This window comes from Emydura macquarii, unplaced genomic scaffold (genome assembly GCF_026122565.2).
Source record: "Emydura macquarii macquarii isolate MOO-44397 ecotype Brisbane River unplaced genomic scaffold, CSIRO-AGI_Emac_v2 contig_2473, whole genome shotgun sequence".
In the NCBI taxonomy this organism is placed as follows: domain Eukaryota; kingdom Metazoa; phylum Chordata; order Testudines; family Chelidae; genus Emydura; species Emydura macquarii.
The window spans coordinates 5488375-5512611 of record NW_027132610.1 but is presented as its reverse complement, the minus strand read 5'-3'; the positions used below and the strand labels follow the sequence as shown (position 1 = coordinate 5512611).

The 24237-nt window shown below is 39.7% G+C and overlaps 1 protein-coding gene across 4 annotated transcripts in view; it reads right to left on the bottom strand.

The window, feature by feature from the left end:
• The window catches only part of SGCG (sarcoglycan gamma), a 150469-nt gene extending 128974 nt beyond the window's left edge, over positions 1 to 21495 (bottom strand). Inside the window, exon 1 of one of the 4 annotated variants that reach the window (XM_067562868.1) lies at positions 21427 to 21495. The gene's annotated coding sequence lies outside the window, so the exon portion shown is untranslated. Of the gene's footprint in view, positions 1 to 1810; positions 1834 to 3292; positions 3302 to 3867; positions 3921 to 21426 lie in introns of those variants that run through there. The other 3 variants (XM_067562869.1, XM_067562870.1, XM_067562871.1) reach the window with 3 other exon arrangements.
• Between the last annotated feature and the right edge of the window lie 2742 nt (positions 21496 to 24237).

Below are 24237 nucleotides of genomic sequence, written 5' to 3'. Positions count from 1 at the left end.
AAAACGGAAAATAAAACTTTGATAATTAATATTGTTCCACAACAATACATACTTTGATAATTAAAATCCTCCAACAATAATATATATCCATAATAAAAAAACAATGTATTCTGGAATGAGTATCACACTCAAAGTATATAATGAAAAAAAAACAAACGGATTAACATATAGGCCAATTTCAGGCCTCATATATGCAGATGGAAATTCACTGAGACCAATGAAGTTGAAGCATAGGTGAATTTGGTCCAGGATATCTCACAAACTCACTTACTTTAAAATCAATCCAAATATCAGTATCAAATTATAAAATAACAAGACAAATTTGGGTAGCATTTTTATCAATGACTTGGAAAAAATATAAAATCATTACTGATAAAGTTTGCAGATATCACAAAAATTGGAGGAGTAGTATTTAATGAAAAGGATAGGTCACTGATACAGAGTGATCTGGACCACTTGGTAAATAGGATGCAGGTAAATCATATACATTTCCATACAACCAAATGTAATGTCCTACATCTAGAAACAAAGAAAGAAGGCCATACTTACAGGATGGGAGACTATCCTGGGAAGCAGGGACTCTGAAAAAGACTTGGGGCTCATTGTGAATAATCAATGGAACATGAGCTCCCAGTAGAACACTATGGCCAAAACGTCTAATGCGATCCTTGGACGTACAAACACAGAAATATTGAGTAGAAGTAGAGACGTTAAATTACCTCTGTATTTGGCAGTAGTACAACTGCTTCTGGAACACTATGTCCAGTTCTGGTGCCCACAATTCAAGAAGCATATTGATAAATTGGTGAGAGAAAAGCCATGAGCACAATTAAGAGATTGGTAAACATGCCTAAAAACATGGATTTTAAGGCCTGAAAAGACCATTAGATCATGTAATCTGATCTCCTGTGTAACATAAGCCATAGACTTTCACCCAGTTATTCCTGCATAGAGTCCAGAATCTTGTGTCTAATTAAAGTGTATCTTCCAGAAAGGCATCCAGTCTTGATTTGATCCAGTGTCTCTTTTCTTTAATAAGTAGTTGCAGTCACCATTTTGGATTTCAACATGCGTTTTGTTTTAAAAACATATGGGGTTCAAATATCCTTCTTTCAAAATTGGTACTCTAAAACTGGATGACTCTTTACATTCAATTACCATTTACTTCACTTTTGTTTCATCATAAGAAATCAAAAACATTTGTGGATTTCATAAATATCTATGAAAAATGACTATAACCCACAAACAGAAAATAATTTCATTCAAAACCCACAAGCAATTTGTTGCAATTTGTAAGATTTCTAAAAAGCCCTTTATGTCAGCCAACGAAGTCATCCTTATTGAAGAGAAGTTATAATATATCTTCATATAATTACACTCACATTTTCTTTTGCAGCATATTGCAATAAGAGATGATCACAAAAAGCAGACTTAATTAAGAGAGAATATTAATTCAGCCAATGCTTCTGAAGAGATTCACCAAAAGAAACTTTGTAAAGAAGACCTCATTTCTGTTGTTGTAATCACTAACATCTATTTCTCTAAAGGAAAAAATTACGCTTTTATTGAAATCCAGTTTCTTTCTGTTCAGATCTGCTTAATAACATTTCAAAATTGAATAGCAGCATAAAGAGTTAAATCAGGATCGCCAAATTCTTTTCAACAATATTTCAGATATTGTGAATCTGTAACTTTTCTCCCCTACTGGTGGTATTCCCCCCTTTACATATCCACTTTCTGCTATGAACAAAACTAATTAATTATATGATGGTAGGCTGTAATCATAAATTGCAGTCCAACCAATACCAACCAATATTGTAGCATTTTGTTCCAATTTTCATACTCTGTCACTCAGATCTCCTGTCTTCTGGTATTCACTAATATCAAAAAATAACATTAAGACCTAATGAATCTACATAATTATGAGTTCTCAGCAGCATTATCATGCATCAAATCAGTTTCTTTTGATAAGCATATGTTATATCATGAGAAAATAAGTACACTTTTGGGCTTGTATATGTCATTATATTTCATAACAGAAAATTTCAGAGTAGAGAACTTTCTTAGCTTTAGAATGACATATTACATGTGAAAGTCTAAGTAAATACATCTAATACACCATCTATAAATTATAGTGCTGGTCAGTATAGGATTGTAAATTACTTGAAAAGGCTACTGCTATGGGTTTTCTCATCTTGATCTTCCTAGGCTAAGTGCTGGACACCTTTTCTTTACATGGAGATGAAAGATTTCCCTTTGGGTTATTGTAATCTGCAGGAAGCTTAGTTGTACAGATTAATCCAAGGTCTATCTGACAGTTCAAGAAGAGAAAATGACCGAGATTGGTTCAAGGGGGCTTGCAGCAACTTTGTTCTAGAGTTTCTCAGAAGTAGTTATTGTGTGCTAAGGTATGGGCTGGTTCCTTCATTCAATAACAGCTGAGCGATTCTCTCTTACTAAACAAGACACATGCACTATAACAAGTACAAGAAGGAGTTTAACACCATCCTTCAAGATTAAATTAATATTATAGCAAACCTTAACTGGGTAACCCTAACACTCACTTATTTTTTAAAAATAATGTGTAAATTAAGTTAAATACTCGACATTTAAAATAGAATAGCAGGCTATAAAACTCTATGTATCCTCTGGAAATTTAAAATAGGACAATATTTTTGGTGAGCCACCATTTAAGTATAAAAATGGATTATTTATTTTCAGCCTGTGACGGACATATTTCACATCTATAACATGTAATTTTATACTCTTACACTGTGCAATTTAACACAGACATTCATTTTAAAATCATGAACTCTCATTTATTATACTTATAACCATGTGAACTAAATTAAGCAAGTAACATTGTCTTAGTTTCAGATCAGAAGGTAAAACAATTGATAAATTAAAATTAGATTTCTCGATACCAAGAAGCAGGCCAATATTTAACAATGTGCCTGTGTATCTTTAACTACCCACTGGGAAAGAAGTCAGTGAACACTGATAGTTAATAATAGTAGCACCAGCTGTTGCACTGATTGAAATTGACAACAGTAAACTAATTTCAGCACTTACCTCCATCTTTCAAAGGAAAGCATATTTTAATTAACTATTAGTATTAGTATTCAATATAATAGGATTCTCTTTATTTTTACTAGTTAACATTCTAAGGAATAAAGATAAAGGAGAAGAATAATCCAGTTTGATTCAAGGTTCAAAGCACTACTGGCCAATGCAGAAAAACAACTCAAATTGTTACAGTGTATTGTAGATTGTCTATGTAAAAAGGATTCACCTTTGCTTTATCTATTCATTTCCTTTCTCTTGATGTCAGTTGCCACAAATTCTAATATCAACTTTCATATTATAATTCTACTGATCTCTGGGATCTATTATTATTGTTGTTTCCAATGTACTTGATAAAGAACTAATTTTAGTATTTAAACCTCACACATCACTACAGTTTTCTACAAAAGATCATTTTCCCTTGTTTCTATACTTGATATTTCTAGTTTAATATTATTTATGCATATTTAATTCTAATAATTTCTACTAGAAAAAAATCATTATATACTGTATGCAAAGGGGCAGAAAGAAAAAATGGCAACGATGCAGTAGCAATTTTTACAAGACAGTACTATATTTAGAATATACGTTTCACTTTGCTTTTTCTTTCATGATATCCTTGATAAGTTTAATTAAAAGCACCTCATGGCTCTCAATTTCCTTCTCACTCACCCAACTCGGCATTTTAAATGCAAAGAATTTTAGGGGACAATCACAATCTTTACATCTTGGTACACTTGACATAAAAATCACTTATTCTGTGCAATTTATGAAGTCCTTTGGCAGGAGCCCCTCACTACCTACCTTAAGACATGTAATGATAGGTACAGAAATAGCCCCTTACTATCTTTAATGGAAGAGGAACTTTGACTGGAAAGCAGGAGAATGAGGAAAGTCCAAATGTATGAGTGGCTGTGAGGGGGGCTGCCCTCCCCAGTTCCTCCCCTTCATTCTCTGCTTAGCCATTGGGTAGGCTAATTGGGATGGGGCCTACCAATTGGCTGCTGTGCACAACCCTTTGCCTGTCTGAGCCAAGCCAGGGTTTTGCAAAAGTCTCTTATCTTCAGTTAGCTGTCTTGCCCTCCCTCCCTTTAGTTAGGAGCTGTGTTGTTTATGATGCTGCTGGTTTGACCGATCATCTGTTTTTAGGTGTCAGGAAGGAATTTTTCCTGTTGGGCCAAACTGGCATGTAGCCTGGTGGGTTTTTTCACCTTCCTCTCAGCTTCCTGGTAGCACAGATGGGTTAGAAGCAATAGGATTTGGGGTTCTTATAAGTCTTTTATGATGACTGATTCTTTGCAACTATCAGCTGGTGTCCAGTGTGGAGAAAGGCTAAAAGGGCCAGCTCCCAGAGGTAAATGAGACCCAGGATTATCCATTTGAACCTTGTGCTCATGGCAAAAAGGTGGAGCTTGAAGTCTCTGAGGACTGAAGTTCCTCCACCCAGTCTTGTGGCCTCTCTCACTCCATCCACCCCCCATACAGGAGGAAAGAAATTTCACAACTGAACTGAGTCTATGGTGTAGACTAAGGAGGGCCTACCCCGCATTATTGTTTCGTTTATGGAAAAAGCCCTGTAACATGCACTGAAATCAATTATATGCCTGGTACATGAGAATTGAGATGGACAATGTAGCACCCCTCCCTAAGGTATAATTAACAAAGTTGCAATCTGCCATTTAAGCCCATCCTATATGTCTGTCAATCTTTCACCTGCTTGTCCTACTCAATGCACTTTAAATGCATAAATTAATGATGTGTTTTTCAACTGTTCAGTGCTGGGTTAACTCTTCTTCCACTGAAGCCAATGGGAACAAGTTAGGCTAATGCAGAATGTTTATGAAAATCCCACCAAAAGTGAATAATATTTGTGTTTGAGACAAGATGGGGAAAAAATTAATGTTTTTGTTCTTAAATAATGAAATTCCATTTCAGATTATACTAAAAGTATCCTTGTATGTTCTTTGGCTACGATCTTATTTATCTACAGTCTATGGATTTTTTTTAATTGTCGTGTGGTAGTCTTTTTGTTTTGGATTGGTTTTTTTTAACAAAAATATAAGTTAATTTATTTAACCCTACAATAACTGTGGTTCTTCACCATGTTATTGTGATGTGGATCCCACTGCAGGTGCACATGAGCCTCATGCACATGAGACCAAAGTTTTGGGGTTTTTTAATAGCATGGCCCTGACAAATGCTGCAGGTGCCCTGTGCCTTCTTGAAATTAAAAGTCCATGCCACTTAGGATTCCAAAAAGCAGGGATGGACCACAGTTACTGTAAGAAAAGTAACTGTTTTCTTAAAGTATGTTTCAATGTGGATTCTACTGTAGGTGACTGTCAAGCAGGACCCTTTCTAGATGGCAAGATGAGAAGTATGAGTTGCATCAGTCAAACAGGGACTGTAGTACTACTCTTCTGAACTTGGTGTCTGACCTGGCTTCATGTCAAGGGCATAATGTTTAACAAAAATCAGTAGATGGCTCCACACTGTAGCCTAGCAGGTCTCAGAGACAATAACATTCCTGAAGCACGTGGAAGACAGCTTGTGTCCTGGTGCAGGGAGAGGCATGCCAGCCATCTGATAGCAGACAGGACAAGAATCAAAGGCTTAAACTGCAGCAAGTGTGGTTTAAATTGTACATTAGGAAAAACTTCCTAACTCTCAGAGTAGTTAAGCACTGGAATAAATTGTCTAGGGAGGTTGTGGAATCTCCATTATTGGAGGTTTTTAAGAGCAGGTTACAAAAACCCCTGTCAGGGATGGTACAGATAATACTTAGCCCTGCCTTGAGTGCAGGGGAGTGGATTAGAAGAACTCTTGAGGTCCTTTTCAGTCCTACAATTCTATGATTCTATTCTATGAATCTATAAGTACATGAAAGTTCATAAATGTCACAATAACCTAAAACAACAAATGTTGATGGGAAAAGATACAAAAGAGAGACAGAAAGACTACATTAATCTAAACAAAAGGGCCGACAGATATGATCCAAGGACCGTGTAAAGGTCATATTTGTACACAAAACAATGTGGGTCCAGAAACCCACAAAACCAAAAACTGGGAACAAAAACTGGTATGTCAAAAACTAGGCCTAATTGGTGGACAAAAGAATAAGGGGGTAAGTTATTCTACCTATCATTCTCCTTTTGGTTCCTTAAAGAAAAAGACTTGTGGGGGAAAATATGAAAGAACAGATGGAGGCTACTGAAACAACCTTCACCAACATGACTGCCACCTCCACCAGAGCCTGGGACCCTGGGCCTTCATCATCATAATCCTGAGAGATGTCCTGACAAGACCGAGCCAGAGAGAGGGATCCAGATAACATCACCACCACTAATGGGTTCCGCTGAATCCCAAACACTGCGTGGGATGAAATGGCATCAGACTTTAACAGCAGCAGCGGCTCCAGCCCATATTAACTAACTTCTCTTTTCCTCAGAAGGACAGTTATTACCATCTTTGATACCGTCTAAGACGATGTCAAACAAGGTGTTTCTCCTTCTAGAAACTCACTCCAGCTAATGAGCGGCCACCTCTAATGGCTCCAGCTGAATCCAAAACACCACCTGGGATAAAACTGGATCAGACTTTAACACCACCAGCAACAACACCTCCAGCTCACCTCATCTAACTTCTTCTCTCTTCTCCAACAGGACAGTTATGACTATCTTAGATACCATTTAAGAAACTGTCAAATAATGTCCGTTTCCTTCTAAAAATACTCTCCAGATAAAGGGATCGAGGGATGCTGTTAAATTGAAGCCGTAATACTTTACATTTTAAATTATTTAACTGTTTTTCCTTCTTTTCTTTATCATTAATAAAAGATTAAAATGATGTTTTATGGTAGTTTGCCATGGTGCTAAGCAGGTTGAGGTCTCTGTATACCAAATCCCAAACCTAGTTTAACACTGATTAATGTTGGAGAGTGACTGAGTTATGTTAACACATTTAGCCCATTCAATCCACCTAAATTAATACAACAGTCCCCCATTGATAGAATATCTGCTCTGTGATGGAATTCCATAGCAATCATTTCTGGCTGGTTAACTCACGTCTGCTCAAATAGTCTAGTAGGACACTACTGACCCCAATGGTATTATCTTGTGTAGATGACACTACATCCAGAGCCTAATGGCTTCCTGGAAGAGAGGGGATGATCAAACACCTCCTTGCTTGGTTATCTAGTGCATTGCAGATGTGTTGTCTGTCAGGACTTGCACTGTGGGATCTGCAGAAAACACAAGAATGCTACAGAGGCTAGCACGATGCTCATATTTTAGTTTTAGGTCTGAGACCAAGTTCCTCACATCTGCACATGATTCAGGTGGGCACCCCAGTCCGTCCCTGAAGCATCTGTGATAAGTGTCATCATCAGGTAGGAGATAGAGAATGGCATGCCTTTTTATACATTCACTGAGTGTAGATATCAAGCAAGCTCTTTCAAGACTCGAGGCAGGACTGCACCTCTTTTGTTCATGTGACGTCTAGAATGGATGAGGAATACGTGGGACCTCAGCCATAGTTGAAGTCTGGCAAGCAGTATCATACACACCAACAGGTGGCCTAAGTGTCACAGATATGCATGCATTGTAGTAATTGGATTTGATTTCAGGACATTTGCCATTGACTGGAGAGAATGGAATCTGTCCTCTGGGAAGTAAGCTCTTGTCAATCAGGTGTCAATCATAGCTCTGATAAACTCAATCATCTGTGATGGCATTAGGGATGATTTCTTGTAGTTCTGAGAAAGTCCTAGTTGAAAGAATAGGGAAAGGACATATTCAAAGGCTGTCTCCTTAAATGTACTGCCACCACTAAAAAGAATTTGTGAATACTCTCACAGTGCTAGGGAAAGTCATAAGTGCAGTATCCTGTATTGGTAATGGTTGGTTTCACTGTAGTTTATGTGGAACAAAGTCGAGAGCTTGGAGAGATGGAATGATGGAGGTAAGCATTACCATTCTGAACCTGAGACAGAATATGTATTTGTTGAGTCGCCTCAGGTCTAGTACAGGACAAAGATCCCTTTTTTCCTCAGAATTAGGATATGCTAGGTGGAGAAGCCTTTCCCCCTGAAACTGGTGGGACCTCGCCTATGGCTCCTAGATAAATCAATGAGGACATTTCTATTTGTAATGGGCTCTCCTGTGAAGTGTCTCTGAAGACAGACATAGAAGGTGGGTAACTGGATGGGGGTAGACATGAGTGATTATGTCTAGTACACATCTGTCTGATGTCATGGCAGACCACATCCAGTGGGATGGGGTGAGATGGCTTCTAAACAAGATCTGATATGGTTGTTGACAGTCCAGTCAAATCTGCTGCTGTGTCATAGGAGGGGGATACGTTGCCAACGAGGAGGAAGGCTGTACCTCAGTCTTTTCTTGATGTGGTACTCACGTTGCCTGGAATGGTAGGATGGCATCTGTTGTCTTGACTGGGGTTGAGGATGATACAGCTTGCAGTATAAGGCTGGGCTGTAAATCCACAGAAAGCACAGGGTGGCTTTTGAATCATTTAACAAGCACAGAGCGTTGTCTGAACACTCACTAAATAGTTCTGCACCTTCAGAGGCCAAGTCCTCACTTGTGTGTTCTACTTCTCTCAGGATACCCAATATCTGGACTCATGAGGCTTTCTAAGACTGTCTGAACCACCAGTGGGCCTTCTAAATTATGTCTCTAAGAAACTACATATTGTCATATGGGAGCTATGAGAGGAAGGCTGTCACCCTGTCCCAAATTAGAAAGTCATACTTGGCCAGTAAGGACTGGCAATTAGCCATATGAATTTTCAGGAAGGAAGAATACAACTACTGGGAGACTGGGCTGTAGGCAGTCAGGCCTAGGGGTTGGAGCAGGAGTCAGGGGCGGGAATCAGAGTCAAAGGTCAGAACTGGAGTCAGAGTACAAAGTCAGAGCCAAGGGTCAAAACAGAGTAAGAATCAGAAACCAGGGCCGAGGGCCAGAACTGTATTCAAAGTCTGAATGCCACAGCCAAGGATTGAGACAGAGTCAGAGGGAGGAATCAGAGCTGAAGGTCAGAAATGGAGTCAAGGAAAGCAGAAGCAGGGCTGGTTCAGAGGCAGGAGTGAGGCTGGGACAGGACTGGATAAAGAATGGGTACAAGGCAGGATCTAGGTTGGATGCAGGGCAGGGTCTAGGATGGAGTAAGACTGAAGCAAGGCAAGAGCAGGACTTGGAGTGGGGTAAGCAAAGGGAGGCCAGGAATATAAGGACATGTACACAAAGCAGCTAGCAAGTCCTGAATTTCCCGAAAATTGTCTGCCCTGAAGTATCCAGTTCTCTCCTAGTACATGTAGAAAAGTTATTATTTGCCAATCCCTTTAAAGAAATAGTACATCTACAGCTTATCACCTTACTGGAGTTAACAAATACTCTATTCTAATCAAAGCACTGGATGTGTTTATAGTAAAAAGTAAAACATATTTATTAAACAATAATAATAGGTTAAGTGATACCAAATAGAAATAATAAATGTTAGAAAGAGTTACAAACAAACAAAAGTAGGGATACACTTCTAAGAATAAAACTTATTTTCAGCCAGTTACGATCTTTGCCTAACCAGGTTTCTCATCTATAATCAATTTCCAAAGACGTCAGCCTTCTTGGCTGAAGGACCTATCTTTCTGTGATCTCAAGAGTTCTGGCTTGTTTAGTCCCTCAAGTGATGAATAATGTAGGGGTTCCCTGCCCCACCTTTAATAGTCCAGTACACCCTTGAAAAGCATATCTCTCAAAGTTCACGGACACTGCTTCAATAGATAGGCAGGCTTCCTGGCAGTCTCCATCCCCTGTCAAGACTTAAGTGGTCATCTTTCCCCACTTGCTCTCATGATGGCTTTGTTTACCTTGCATGTAAATATGCTTTTGTTGTCTTTGCCTGACAACCAAGCTGGTCAGACAAGCAAATACACAGTCCTTTGTGATCTGGACAAGCTAACTCCTCACCTATCTCGCGAGCTTTGATAGTTTTGTTTACCATATATGTAACCTCAATCCCATTGTCACTGGTCAACCCTGCTTCATTTGTACTGAAGCCATGGACAGACCCGTACTCTACTTTGTTCAAATACAGACGTTAAAACATAATATCAGAGAACATCCAGAACTTGACATATAGTATTAATACACACATTTCACAATTATATTAATCACTGGTGCAACATTAGTTTTACAATGAAATATTACCTGACATCTTTTAGATACAGATCATGGGGTTGATCTGTATCAATGAGATCAATGAGTTGGGGTACATGGGTCAGGCCACTTGAAACTCATTGCCTGATACCAGGAAGTCCCTTGCTCTCTGGCCTTGGGATGTTCTCTCAGGGTCACAGTGTTATTGTGGCGGCATCTGCCACAAGGCCTTCACCAGGTCAAGCAGTCCCTCATTTATGGGGAGGGTTATGCTGGTTGGAACAGAAGTTGACAAGATGTCATACACCTTGGTCAATTTCTCCAATGTGACCAATGTCTCTTTTGCCAGAATTTCGGCAATCCTAGTACCGGTGCCAAGGATATTACCCCATCAGGTGAGGAACATGGGAGGTCCTCTGGCAGTGATATGGGGCAGTGTTGTGACTCTGCCTCTGGTTCTTCCTGGTACTCTGACATAGGTGCTGTTCAAAAACACTGATGGGGAGAATTACCTCTTTCTTCCATGAGTGCAGTGGAGAATACCATGAAACAGTGGATCCCAGTACCCCAATAGAGCCACAGTGTTATACCATAGGAATATGTCTAGCTTGTTTGGTACTGGCCAGTCCAGTGTCTTTCCTGATGAGACAGTGATGACTGAGTAGGGAAAGCTGCTAGGACTTTCCATGGCGTTGGCAACTGACCTCAAAAGAGAGGGTTCTTTGCTCTAAGAAGGGAAGAAGTGAGGAGGAATAGACCTCTTCTATGAGTGGCACTGAAGTATATGGTGCTGTCAGTACAGTGGACTGTACCAGTGCTCTTTCAGCACTAAAAATAGTACTGGCCCTGGTTAACTCAGGGTTATATCCACTGAAGCAGGCACTGAAACCTAACCAATTATTTCCCTCATTTTGTATTTGTGCATTTGATTTTTTCTTCCTAAATGTAGTACTTTGCACTTGTCTTTATGGAATTTCATCTGGTTGATTTAAGTCCATTTCTCCAATGTATCAAAGTTCTTTTGAATTCTAATCCTGTCCTCCAAAGTTCTTATAATCCCTCACAGCTTGGTGTCATTCTCAAATTTTATAAGCATACTTTCCTCTTCATTATCCAAGTCATTTATGAAAATATTGAATAGTACCAGACCAAGGACAAACACCTGTGAGACCCCATTAGATACATGCTCCCAGTTTCACAGTGAACCAGTGATAATTATTCTCTAATAATATATTATAGAATATGAGTCAAAATGTTTGACTATATCATGTCATAAGTTGTCATGTCATTATGAAATGATGATGTAATAACATTTCAACTTTCATATTATAATTTATAATTGTTAAAATATCTCAAATATATAACATATTTTAATTGTATATTATATTATATATTTTATTTTAATATTTTAGACATTGTATAAATTGGTAATTGATTTTGAAATTGGTATTCTAATTGGTGTTATTCTAATTTATAACTGTTTTGGTAATAGGTAGTTTCCCATTGTAATTGATGTAATATAAACATAAAAATACAAAACAAATATATATTAAAAATTAAAATAATAATTAAAAAACCCAAATCAAAACAGGCAGCTTGCCTGCTTGCCAGACAAGCAGCCTCGGGGCTGAGCACTCTGGCAGCTAGCTGGGCAGCTGACCCAGATAAGCAACTTGGGAAGATATCTGTTCACCATTACAGTTAATTGCAACTGAAGGAAACAGGCCACCTGCTGATGAGCAACAACCGGCTATTCAAAGCTTAAATTGGATTGGAGTGTGGTACACCATATACCGCATGAGGACTAGGAGAACTGCTGGCTGGAAATGGACCAATAACCAATTCCTAAAATACAAGATTTATTTGCAAAACCAGCAGGGAGACTGAAGTTTACCAAAGTAGACTTGTCCCAAGCCTTCCAGCACATGGTATTACAGTCAGGTTCAAAACAATTGCTTACAATGAACACATATAATGGGCTACTTAGATATGAAAAATTACATTACCAGGAAGCCAGTGTACCTGCTGTGTTTCAAAAAATGATTTTCAATTTTACATACTATAAGTGTAGTCATAGGAATTGGAGATATTAAAGAATAATTATATCTTTAATATTTGCAGGGTGTCACTGCCAGAGTTCTTACAATAAATTTTGTAGTTCTTCATCTGTGTACATACATATATATATATATATATATATATAGAGAGAGAGAGAGAGAGAGTTTCCATTATAGCCCTAGAAGGCTGCTCTATAACCTATAATTTTTTGCTGTGATAAAAGTTTTCCAAATACATAGCCTAAATTTTCCTTTTCATCCCATTATTCTTTGTTATTCCCTCCTTGTACAATGTTAAATTATAATATATTGTATCATTCCTCTTCTTAGCCATCACTAATAGAACAGTTACTAGGATTATTATTATAGTAACTGTCATTCTTTGAGATGTTGTGGGGCTTTGGACAGAAGACCAGAAGGAATATCGCCTGGTTGACATGGAAATGTAATATCACCTTTGGCAGGAAAGCGAGATGAGGACATAGCTGGACCTTGTCCTTGTGGAAGACTATGTAAGGTGGCTCAGAGGTCAGGGCCTTAATTTCCGAAACCCACCTTGCCAATGAAAGGTAGCATTCATGGTGGCTATTACAAGATAGGTGTAGAAGGGAGACTAGAGGTTCGAAAGGCGGTCCAGTCAATCTGGACAGGACCAAGTTGAGGTCCCATTGAGGGATCAGGTCCCGCACAGGCAGAAAAAGATGCTCTAGACCTTTGAGGAATCTGGTTGTCAGGTTGCGAGAGAATACTGTTTTTCTCTGTACAGGAGAATGAAATACTGAAATGGCCACCAGGTGCACCCTGACGGAGGAGAAGGCCAGACCCTCCCTGTTCAGAGGGGAGATGGCCTGGATGGGCACTTCAGATGGGGAGATGCTGTGAGCAGTTGCCCAGCAGTAAAAGCGTTTCCACTTGGCCAGGTAAGCCATTCTTGTGGAAGGCTTCTGGCTTCCCAACAAGATCTGCTGGACTTGTTCCAAACAGGAACATTCCTCCAAGCTCAGCCATGGAGCAGCCACGCTGTTAGGTGCAGGGAGGCCAGGTCCGGGTGAAGCAGCTGGCCCTGGTCCTGAGAGAGAAGGTCTGGTCTCGATTAAAGTGCCCAAGGGTGGGCCACCGACATATCGAGAAGCATCCCGAACCAGTGCGGCCTGGGGCTATTAGAATGACCCGTGCCTTGTCCCTCTTGAGTTTTATGAGGATCTTGTGGATTAGTGGTATTGGTGGGAAGGCGTTCGTGATGCCGTCTGACCATGGCAAAAAGAAGGCATCAGTCAACGAGCTGTCATACAGACCTTTTAGGGAGCAGAACTGCTCGCACTTCCTGTTCCACCTGTTGGCGAACAGGTTCACTTGGGGAGTATCCCACCTCTGGAACATTACTTCGGTCACATCCTTGTGCAGGCACCACTTGTGGCAAGAGAAACATGACTTGCTGAGGTGATCCGCTAAGGTATTCCTGACTCCTGGGAGGTGTACAGCCTCGAGGAGAATGTCATTGGCTATGCAGAAGTTCCACAGACGTATGGACTCTTGACAAAGGGCCGGGGACCTGGCCCTCCCCCCGCCGCCTGTTTATATACTTTGCAGCCATGTTGTCCGTCGACACCTGGACCACCTTGCCGGATAGCCGGGGCAGGAACACCTCGCAAGCCAGTCAAATTGCTCTGAGCTCCCAGACATTGTTGTGCAATGCCAGCTTGTCCTTGGACCAGAGGCCCTGGATCTGTATGATGCCTAGGTGAGCCCCCCCACTCCAGATTCAAATAATCTGACACCAGCGACAGTGTCGGTGCAGGGCTGCGAAAGGCACTCTTCTGAGCACCTGATGCAGTATTGTCCACCATGAAAGGGAAATGAGTATTAGTGGATGGATTGTAAGGACCGTGTCCGAGTGGTGCCTGGATGGTGAGTACACACATCTGCAGAGGTCAGTAGTGCTCTTGCCTATGTGGATCTAGGACCGCACCTATGAACTTTATCCTTTGGACTGGGATGAGTGTTGACTTTTGTCTGTTTATCAACAGGCCCAGCGTCTGGCAAGTAAGCTGGACAATCTTGATGCTGTGGTGGACCTGTATTCTTGATCAACCCCTGATGAGCCAATCATCCAGGTAAGGGAAAACCTATATACACCTCCATGTGAGGTAAGCCACAACCACTGCCATGCATTTGGTGAACACGTGGGATGCGGTTGACAGGCCAAAGGGAAATACTGTAAACTGGTAGTATTGTTTGCTGACTGTGAAACACAGGAACCTGCTGTGGCCCTGGAAGATGGAAATAGGCATCTCTTAAATTGAGGCGGCATACCAGTCGCCTGGATCCAGATAGGGGATGATAGAGGCTATGGAGACCATCTGGATTTTTATTCTTTTGAGGTACTTGTTCAGGCCTCACAGGTCCAGGATACGCCTCAAGCCTCCCTTTGTGTTTGGTATTAGAAAGCACCGGGAATAAAAACCTGTTTCCCTCTGTTCTTGAGGAATGATTTCCATGTCTCCCATTGGTAAGAGAGCTTGCATCTCCTGGGTGAGAAGTTGTTTGTGAGAGGGGTCCTTGGAGAGGGACAGGGAGCATGGGTGGGAAGGTGGGAGTGAGGTGAACCCAGAGGTCCAATGTTATTGTAGCCCATGCTGGGAGGAAGGGGGCAAGATGATGGGAAAACAACAAGCGGTCTGGATCTTGGGAAATGGCTGGTAGGCCATCCTCCAGAGCACCTTCAAAAGGAGTGCTTTCCCTCTGTCTGGATATGGCTCAAGCCTAAGCGGGAGATTGGCCCTGGTTCTTCTTATACCCCCTGTGTCTTTTCCTGTAGGAGTCTCCCTTAGTCTGGCTCCGGAATCTGTGAGGCTGCTGGGGTTTGAAGTGCCGCCCAGCGGGCAACTGAGTGTAAAGATCCAAGGAGCACAACATGGCCCTCGGATCTTTCAGCCCATGCAGCCTAGGGTCGGTCTGGTCTGCAAACAGGTCTGCGTCATCGAAAGGGAAGTCATGGATGGACTGCTGGACCTTTGACAAGATGCCAGAGGACTGGAGCCAAGACAGTGTTCTCATGGAGACCGCATATGTAGGCCCCAGCAGACCACGGCACTATAATATTGGAATATAGATCTGAACCAAAGCAAGCCTGAACCCTGGATAACACAGCATGAGTCTTAAGGGTTAATTTTTACACTGAGAAATAGAACAATTAGGCAATATAGATAAGGGAATTCCAGACAAACTAATTGTTTGTTCATGCCACACCAGGCTCCACTATGATAATTAACTTAAGCAAGGACATCCTGCCTAAACATTCTGTGATTTAACATTCATGATATATTGGAACCCTGCTGTTTGTTACCTCAAGTGAATGTTTGGGAACATCTTGAAACCTGATTGTGTGGTAATTTACAAGTGCTGGGTAACAGGCCCAAATGCCTATCAGGAATGTGGTTGATGTGTAAATCAGGGGGCAATGAGGGGACAAACAAGATTTAAGATTTCTATATATGTATTCCTTTTTAGTAAAATGGTGTTAGTAAAGTTGGTATAGATGTAAGAATTTGTATTAAGGTAAAAACAAAACATTAGTAATGAAATTAAATAAGAATGTAATGATTTTTAGTAAGTATGAATGAGGAATGAATGTGGTTTGAATGTTGAGATAAGATGGCAAAGAGAGCAATCACTGAGGCAATAATTTCAGTCTCAAAGGCAGGAGGGAGAGGAGATGAGATGCTTTGTTTTGAGAACCTTTATGACCCATATGGCCGAAGATGAAGATAAGGAACCCCAGAAAACAGGGGGGGGAGTTTACAATTACAACCCCAGAACAGGAACAAGATAAAGCGATAAGGTGTGAAGCAGGAATGCAAGAACGATGGAAAAGTTGTCACCCCTGCAGCATCAAATGTAATTGATGATCAGATCAAACAAGAAGACCATCTGACATAACAGATCCATAGACCCGAATGGGGATGGATTATTATAAAAGAAGAAAGAAGAAACCTGGACTTTGGGCTCGTTCTGCATTCCCCAAGGAGCATTGTGTCACGACCGACAGATCCTGGCTCCAATCTCGTGCCTGAATTACCTGGCCAGTAATTCAGTACGAGCAACAAGGGACTGGTAACTATATCTCTCCTGCAGAACTTTGTGTATGTGTGTGTGGGTGGGTGTGTGAATGAGAGAGTGCTTTAGACATTTGTTTGCTTTTTAAAAATGCTTTTCTTTTCTGTATTCATAATAAATGCGGAATATTGCCTTATCCCCTGAATAAGATCCTGCTGTTTATTTCTAAGTATAACACATACACCGCTGAATCTGCCATGTCTGAATCTGCATGTAGGGAAGCTCTGGCCACTGCCATACCTTCAGCCATAATCGTCCGAAAGTCCTGTCTGGATGTCTGAGGCAGGGAGTCCACAAATTTTTCCAACGACTACCAGATTTTGAAGTTATATCTACCTAGCAGGAGCTGCTGGTTAGATATGCATAGTTGTAAGATAATTGTGGAATAAATTTTATGTGTAAAAAGGTCAAGCTCTTTCGCGCCGTTATTTTTTGGGGCAGAACTCATCTGACCCTGCCTGTCCCATTCATTGGCTGCTGTTATTACCATTGACCCCAGGGAGGGGTGTGTGTGGAGGTACTCGAAGCCCTTTGCAGGAACATATTCATTTTCCACTTGCTTTGATGTTGGTGGCAGGGAGGCTGGGGTCTGCCACGGAGTCTTCACTAGCTTTACCACACCCTTGTGAACTTGGAAGGCCACCCTGGATGGGGCTCTCATTGCCAGGATGCCAAACAGTTCACCCATATTTCTTTTAGCTCTTCCACCTTGAGCCCTAGGTTGGAAGCCACTCATTTGAGGAACTCTTGATGGGCTCTGAAATCATCTAGCGGGACAGCTGTTGACAGTCCCACTACGGCCTCGTCAAGTGAGGAGGATGAAGAGATCAGTTAAGGTTGGGGATTCAGGCCTTCCTCCCTTGCTGGGGTAGCTCTTTGCACTGACACTTGCTTCAACCACTAGGCCTGATGCCTGCTTTGACCACTAGATCAAAATGCCCCCATCATAGTTGCCTGACATGTTATCCATCTTCAGTATAGTGGTAATAAAAATGGAGAATTCTACTAGAAAGTAGAAGTAGTAGTACTTCTAGTAGTAGCAGTACTTCTAGTAGAAGTACTAGGTTTCTACTTCCTTCAGGGGTCTTTCTTTGCTTAGTGACATTTTGAAAAGTTCCTGGAATTGTCTGAAGTCATTGGCCATGGTAGGAGGTGGTGGAATTATGGGTAGGCGTGGTGTCTTGCTCCACCCTTTCATCTGCCTCGATTAATTGGTCTTCTTGCACTTCTGATGATTCCGATCCAGGTGATGGTGGAGATAATCTTAATTTTCTCCCAGTGTTATGGGATGGCTAAATTGGGCTCTGTAAACAGCCCATGAATCCCATGGAAGCCATTGCAGAGGAAATGGCATTTGGGGGTACATCTATGTTTGTTTGCACCACTCATCATTTTGTCCAGTTGGAATTTTGACTTTGTGGTAAACATTGACTCATGTCTAATCAGGAAGAAGAGGTGTAATGAAAAGGCATCCTCCTGTAGGTTGTCTTTCTCATTGCTCGAAAATGGAGTAGCGATGGGAGATAATGGATGCTCTAGTGCCATATGGTCTGGTGACATATAGATACCGAATAGCAGTGAGTGCAGTGCGGAAGGTATGGTGCTGTCTTCTGCCTCACATAGCTGTTGTTGTTGCTTCAGTACCCTCAGTGCTGGTGTGGTTATGTCAGTCAGGACAATAGGTGGTGCAGTTGTTTTGTGTCCAGCTTTTCTTGATGCCATCTCAGTTGGTACTGATGCTGGCAGTGCTGAAGGTGGAGGCATCAGTGCGGTGGTGGGTCTCAGTGCCATTTTCATGGGCATTGATAGTGCCGTATAGGCACAATCAGATTTTTGTCTCGGCTCCACTGATTTCCATAAGGACTCGACTGATGTCCCGGTACAGATGGAGTTGGAGGAGCCTGGAGCATCAAAACTGCTCACCTGTGAGGTGGTCGGCATGGAGGGCAGTGACCTAGCCAGAGACTGCTTCTTTTTGGGTTCATTTGTATCAGGCAAGATTGGGGATCTTTTCCTCAATTTTGTGGAGCAATGAGTCTTGTTTTTTCCCTGTTTTTCACTGAAGTCTGATTCTGAGGCAGGTTTGAGGGATTTCTCCATCAAAATGAGCTTAAGGCGGGGATATCTATCACACTTAGCTCTAGTCTTTAGGTTAGTGCAGATGTTGCACTTCAAAGAGATGCGTCCTTCCCTGAGGCACCTAATGCATAGAAAGTGGCCACCTGAGACAGGAATTGTGTCTCTACAGGATCCACCTCTCTTAAACCTGGGAAACCAGTCATTTTAGAATAGTGCCTACTTCTATGAAGAGAATTATCTAGTGAGTAATGAAACAAAAGAAAAAAAAATAAACAAAATAGAACTTATGATTTACTCTAAGAATAACTCATTATGACTAAACTTTATATTTCAACTATCTCTAAAGCTAATTAATTGATGTTTCTTATTCTGTCAAGGACATTGCTGTGGAGCTCCGTCTCAGGTTGGGGATGGTTGAGAAGGAACTGAAGGGGTTGGGTCACGCACCCAGAAGTTGAGGCACCAATGATGCCATGAGATATCTGCTGCGCATGCATGGCTCAGACAGGCACTGCTGCAAAAATCTCTGATCGACAGCACTGGAATGCACTGACACCTACAGTGGAGCACCCACAAGGACAGCACTTGAAGAAGAAATATTCAGTTTGGTTCTGAAAATGTTCGGAATTTTTCAGCAAATTGGAAAAGCATTTCATGCCAGCAGAGATAGTGAGTGAATGTGTGTTCCTCCTTTATAACCGTTAGCTTGGTAACTGCCTGAGATCCAGGTTTGAATCTCCATTCTGGAGCAAGGACTTGAACTCAGATCTGCTCCCTCCCAGCTGAACATCCTAACTTTCAGGCTATAGGTTATTCTCGTCTGAGTTGCTCTCAATCTCTTTTGTTGAAGCTTTTCCATTTTGAATAAATACTATGTTCATTGGACCAAGAAGCGAGAACAGAGCTATAGTCTGATGATTAAGGCACTCATCTGGGAGGTAAGAAATGTGGATTCAAACCATTTCTTTGCCTGATTTAGAAGAGGGATTCAAATCAGGCAGAGAGAAGTTTTGGTCGCATTTTAGCCAGCTCTACTCATAAAAGTAATAATTTAGATAACTGCTGTTATTACCAAGAAACCTCAAAACAGCCAGAAAATTTACATTTTGTCCTATAATCTTACACCATAAACTCTCAGGTTCTCTGCCAATTAAATACAAAGATTTTTTGGGATGGTATTTTGAATAAATTTTCCTTACAAGACATTAATATTGAATCTTAGCTTCTCAAATACATATGTTATTCTAAATCTTAACTTCTCAAATACATATATTTCTGTCAACTTCTGTACAACAAACAAACGTTAGGTCTTGTGAGCATCCATATGCTTTATACCTAACTAACAGCAGTAATATATTATATTCACCATATATCACTTTTCATTTTGAAAATTCCCAAAGTGTTTTACAAATTTACAGAAAAACACAAACACAATACAGTGGGGGACATTTCATCCACCTCTGTAACACAGTCAGCAATGGTGTGAAATGCAACAACTGTTTCACACAGCAGCTCTATAGAATGGTTTTGGGCTGAAAGTAAAGAATACCTTTAGCAACTAAAGCTCCAGAAGAATTTAGGTAGGAAGAATGTAATTACCCAAGATGAAATATAGCCAGAATATGGAGTTAACTACCTTTGTCTTATCAAAAGGTGTCATGACATTTTTAATAGCTCTCAGGGGTTGGATCTGGGATCTATATCTCATCCAAAATACACTATCTTTAGCAGCATAAACACCCCTGAAACCATGCCTGGGCATTAATTCAGTATTTATTCAGACAGGAGGAGGACCATTGTGTCCTCTGACAATACTACTGTGCCTTACGCATTTGCCTGGATTATCCTCTCTGATCTTTTATCATACAGTATCTCTTCTTTCAAATCCATCATAAAAATCCACCTTTTCCAACAATCACTCCAATGTGCAACACTTATGTAATATCCCTCCATAATAAACAGCTGTGTGTGTACTACAAAGTATTTTATATATATTTGTTTTAATAATACCAATATTACTGGAAACTTATTGTTTTGGGAAGTAAATTGCAAAATATAATCTACTTTCCACCATCCAAATTTTATCTGTGAAATGTTACTCATATTACTGGCAGTTACTGAATTATTTGCAAAAGAGATTGTTTTTAAGGGTTTGTAAAAGTCAACAGTGGCCAAAAATCACATATTTATTACAAATCTACTTGTCTCCCTTTTTCAATACATTTATTAAAATGGCACTTGCTTATACCAGATTTAAGTAAATTACAGACTTCAGAGCTTTTTATTTCTAATGTAAGTGACTAGCTCGAATTTAACTCAAGGCAGCTGTGATAGTGGTGTCCAAGAACTCTCCTTGATTTCTCCCTCATATGATCAGAAGTTGTTCATGGCAGCCCCTTCTCACTCCTTCCCTTTGATCCCCAAGGGGAGAGAGAGGGAAAAATGGGAGTAAAGACCCCATTCTGGACTGGATTAAGCCTTGGGTCTGTGCTAGAGGTACAAAGAATGAATTCACACTGTATATTGCAGACTCTCCCACAGCTGAGATTAAAAGAATGTATTAAAAAATCTGTGTATATCTATATGACATAATATAAACTCAAAAAGTGTTACAAAATTATCTTCGTTAGTACTACAAAAGTACATACAATGCAATATACTAATGAATGTAACTATTTCCACAAACAATCATATTGAAATCTATAAATTTAAGTTTTTCAATATTTTTATTATATATTAAAAATCAACACTTTGACTTTGACTCCTAAAGTAAACACATAGAAACATGATCTTAAATTAGGATAGCAATAGCTCAGAATGTCATATAAAGGAACAGATGGAAGATGATATGAACAGATCCAAAAATTATCAGTACAAAAAACTCTCTTTTGTTATAACACCCATGTCAAAACAAACCAAAAACATTTTTCATAACTTACCTTAGAAATTTGAAACAATACAGACTGAAGTTAATTCAGCAATCAGTCTCCTCCCAAGATATATCTAACTTTTCTACCAGTTTCAAATCTGGAGTGGAAGATATTTTAGGCCTGGCTAAATATCACTGAAAGAAAATTCGTTCACTTGTTTGGCCATGTCTTACATTCCATCTCTTTCCACTGGCAACACAGACACAGCTAATTTTAATCTGTGACATATACAGCTAGCATGACAGTTAAAATTGTTTAGGCACTGACTCCAACACACTGCATTAAGTGTACCAGGATAAGAAATTTCTGATTTACAATAAAAGGGCCCAACCTTATTAGTTAGATCCATGGCACCAAAAATTCCCAGTTACTCAGCACCTTGCAAGATTAAACTCAGAGGATTACTAAAATCTTTAGATTCCAATAACACCAATTGCTAAATTAACAAAAATATATTTTCAAACTGCATACATATTTCTAATGGAACTCTAATAGTAAACTGTTCAATAAAATCTTAATTTATTAATTTTAACAATACACTATTTATAATACATCTTTTATAATTATTATTAAATAATATAATTAAAACAGCATAACAGTAGCTAATAGGTTTTCTTACCACTTACATATGAAATGTGAATATGTATACCATGATCTTCATTTAAAATAACACAAGTGATGCAAGTGCAGGCCCTAAAACTCTGTTTAGTGATTGAATTATGCTAATATTATGTTACATCCTTATGTGCCATTTTATGTTCAAGTTTTAAAATGTAGAAACAGTAATTCTGGCTTTGCTCTGCTTATACCAGCCTGATCATACAAATACTAACCCTCAGACTCTCTTTTCATTCACCATACTTTGGATAAAATCAGTGCTGGTAGCTGTTTACATTTGAAAATACATTAAAAATATATTTGAAAGATATATAGAAGATTAAAAGCTGTGTAAACATTTGTTATGTGAAGCACTGAAATCATTATCCATATGTTTTATATTCTTGCACCATTTTATTTCTCATATATGCTTCCTTTTTTCTAACTATACATTCACATTGTAGCTTGTTTTAAAAGTTGAACCTCCTATCAGACAACCAAAAGCTTCAGATAAAAAATTAGGACTGACAGTGCCAGTTAATGACAGGGTTTGAAACACTTCTTTCCTTTTATTAATTCTCTGCCCATTAATCCTTCATCGACTTCTGTTTAGAATATACAACACCACAGTTAATTTACACACAGAAAACTAAATCATCAATATATGACTAATATTGCTAAATGTATTTTTCAATGTCTGAGATTTCTATATAAAATATACACACAGCTTTCAAAGGGCCTTAATGATTAGCCCCCTAGATTTATGAAAAATTAAAATGTGATGTAGAAATTTGCTTAATGTTAAGACACCAAAGCTTTTGCTTAATTAAAATTCCCACTGAGTCTTAGATGAGGAACCAGTCTCTAGATAATGTGGTTTTGAAGGACTTGGTACACTCAAGGATAAGCTTATAGATACTTCAAGATTTGGAGGCAGAAATTTCTTATAAATTTGGCTACTAACTCTGGGGGGATAAAAAGAGCCACCACAAAATCCACTCAGAGACCAAAAGAATGCAAAGCTGTCACTTCATTTTGATATAATTCTTGTTTCTTTCATGGAAAGCTTGTTTAGAGTTGTTCGATTTCTCCTGTTTTATTTCCCATGTGAAAGAAGAGAAATATTGCTGTGGTCTAGATTGGCATGACATTTGTTATCAGCTCTGCCACCTATCTAATGTCTGCAAAGTTAAAAATAAAAAAAATAAAAAATAAATAAATATCTCAATATCCTCAGAAGTGTTCAGAAACTGGTACTGGAGCAATAACTTATTTTTAATGAGTTCTGGATCATCTGAAGGTAGGCTAACTTTTTGTTTGAACACAAGGGTAAAGAAGATGTTTAGCAGGTATGGGGTCAGAATGAGTTATACCCTTGAGATACTCCTGTGGGTAATTTACAGAGTTCAGGTGTTTTGAGTGATGGTGTTCAAAATACAGTATAGCTAAAATTACAGAAAGTAATGGGAAGTCTGGCAAGTCTTGTGTCTGCGATGGTTCATTTCAAACAGGTAGTAAAGTCCCATCTATCTGTTGAAATGAATAGGATAAAATAAGTGAAACAACTGCCTCTGATTAAAAAGATTAGGTTCCTCAAAGGACTTTTAATATGAAATTCCAGTGGTAGATGTAACTTCTTTATCAATGTAATACATAGTGCTTCTAATCAGAGGGTCCCCAAAAGGAAATGTTGGTCCTACTTTATATGTTGAGTTTCTGGCACTATGAAATATGGTTTCTTCTTTGCTGTCCTGCCATTTAAATAGATTAACCCACAATTCTAGAAGAATCCCGATATCCTACTTATCCTTTCACATTGCAGCCTTCTTTTTTAACCGCTCAGTGACTTGTCGTATATTACTAAGCTTTAACCCTGAAAACACAACTTAAACAAATTTGTCTTGGCAGCCTTCCAAATTTGTGAGGTTCCATAGCACCAACATTTCTGTATCTGCTCAGGGGTTCTACTAACCCAGATTATGTCTGTCTTGTGACATGACGTGGCCCTGAAGACACGCTGCCTAAGTTTTCCCTTAAGAACTCTACACAGTCTAAAAGATAAGATAATAAAGTAGATCCCCAGCAGGGAAATTTTAAGTCTAAATAAACTTGAAATCAAGTCTGTCCCTTTGAGTTCAGGGTGTTATACAACCCTCCTCCTTGAGGCCTGTGTTTCTCCAGCTTGGCCTCCCTGGCCTGTGATCTCTCTCCTTATGTTCAGGG